The following is a 2,391-nucleotide window of genomic DNA, read 5'->3' as shown; positions in this document are numbered from 1 at the left end:
CACTTTCAGGATGACATCTATCCCAGTGGTTAGCCAACATGTGTTTCCTCCGGCCAATGAGAATTTTACACGTGGAAAATCCTCATTGGTCTGGGCTGTTAGCGGGTTATCGGATCCAAAACGGACCCGATAGCTTAACGGCGTTCCGTTATGGTGGATGCCACGTGTCGGTCACCCTTGATGAAAGCACTTCCATGACGCGCGATTTATCGTCATGGAAGTGGACACTTCCGTGATGATAATTTTGGTAATGTCAGGGAACACTTCTACGACAGCACAAGTATGACTATCTTGATTCTGTCATAAAATTGTTATGGATGTACATGCATGACAGAAAACGTGACCTACTCTGACAAACACGTATCATCACGGAAGTGTCTTTTTTTTGTAGTGCTAGGAGGAGGACTCCTCCCCCTCCTTGGCGCCCCCAAGGTCGGCCGGCCTCCCCCTTGCTTCTTTATATACGGGGGCAGGGGGCACCCTAGAACACACAAGTTGATTGTTTCCAGCCGTGTGCGGTGCCCCCTCCATCATAGTCCACCTCGGTCATATCGTCGTAGTGCTTAGGCGAAGCCCTGCGCCGGTAGCTTCATCATCACCGTCATCACGCCGTCGTGCTGACGAAGCTCTCCCTCGACACTCTGCTGGATCGTGAGTTCATGGGACGTAACCGAGCTGAACATGTGCAGATCGCGGAGGTGCCATACGTTCGGTACTAGGATCGGTCGATCGTGAAGACGTACGACTACATCAATCGTGTTGTCATAACGCTTCCGCTTTCGGTCTATGAGGGTACGTGGACAATACTCTCCCCTCTCGTTGCTATGCATCACCATGATCTTGCGTGTGCGTAGGATTTTTTTTTTGAAATTACTGCATTCCCCAACAGCTATCCTATGGTGATCTCCGTGTCGCGCAAGCGTGAGGGATCCCCGTTGTAGGGTTTGCAATATGTTCATGATTTTCTTATGGTGGGTGGCGTGAGTGACAGAAACACAGACCCGAGTAAGTAGGTTGTTTGCGTATGGGAATAAAGAGGACTTGATACTTTAATGCTACGGTTGGGTTCTATCTTAATGATCTTTAGTAGTTGCGGATGTTTGCTAGAGTTCCAATCGTAAGTGCATATGATCCAAGAAGAGAAAGTATGTTAGCTTATGTCTCTCCCTCATATAAAATTGCAATACTCATTACCAGTCTAGTTATCGATTACCTAGGGACAAATAACTTTCTTGTGACAAAAATCTCTCTACTAAAACTAACTTAGTTGTTTCTTTATCTAAACAACCCCTGGATTTTATTTACGTGCTCTTTATTATCTTGCAAACCTAGCCTTCAACACCTACAAAGTACTTCTAGTTTCATACCTGTTCTAGGTAAAGCGAACGTAAAGCATGCATGGAGTTGTATCAGTGGTTGATAGAACTTGAGGGAATATTTGTTCTACCTTTAGCTCCTCGTTGGGTTCGACACTCTTACTTATCGAAAGAGGCTACAATTGATCCCCCTATACCTGTGGGTTATCACTGTACAACCAGTGCCACTGCGCCTGGTGCACCAGAATATGCAAGCGCTGCTTGGCGGGGCGGGCAGGCATTGACGGCGGCAGCGGAGGAAGCGCGTGGGAGGAGGAAACGTCGGGTGTGAACATCCCCTTGCTCTTGCCAGAGCCGCTGAAGAAACCCATGTCTAGGGTTTGGTTGTCGCCAGCGAGGGAGCACGTGTGGGGCTAGATGTGGACCTATAGTGGAAGCGGATGAGCCCCATCCCCCCGTGCACGCGTGGATTAAAAAAGAACGGCCTCCCGACGCTTCCACTGGCTGACGCATGGGCCCGTGGTAGGTGACCGTTGTAAATATGACTGCGTTCGATGGTTGACCGACCAACATGTGGGGTCGTGGCGGACACCGAGGGGACACGCGGCGCATCCGCTTCATGTCCGCGTCGACGCATTTCAGGCCCGCGGACACACAGCGGGTGTGTTTTGGGTTTGGATCGACGCGTTGGACCGACATTTTTGTCTGCTTCGACCTAAACGGATATGGACGAACGAAATGGGTCGCGCGGTTGGAGTTTCTCTGAGAGCATCTCCAATAGACAGTCCATATGTAAAAATAACCAACTTTTAAAGCTCCGAGAGCAAAAGGTGCTGCTCCAACAGACGGTCTATATATGTAAAAAAGAATTGGATCACCGCCTTCCGGAGATGTAAAAACTCCGTGATGCAAATTTACATCAGAGATACAACTGATATAAGCCGTAGCCGCCCGCCAAATGACCAACCACCAGTTCATTCCCCTTCCGCCTCGCGCCCGCCTGCCCGCGACCCCCACCCGCCCGCGACCCGCCCTGACGCCGCCCCGCCGTAGATCCAACCCCCGCCGTCGATTC

The sequence above is a fragment of the Triticum dicoccoides genome, chromosome 4A (genome assembly GCF_002162155.2).
Source record: "Triticum dicoccoides isolate Atlit2015 ecotype Zavitan chromosome 4A, WEW_v2.0, whole genome shotgun sequence".
Taxonomy (NCBI): domain Eukaryota; kingdom Viridiplantae; phylum Streptophyta; class Magnoliopsida; order Poales; family Poaceae; genus Triticum; species Triticum dicoccoides.
This window is presented reverse-complemented; position numbering follows the sequence as displayed.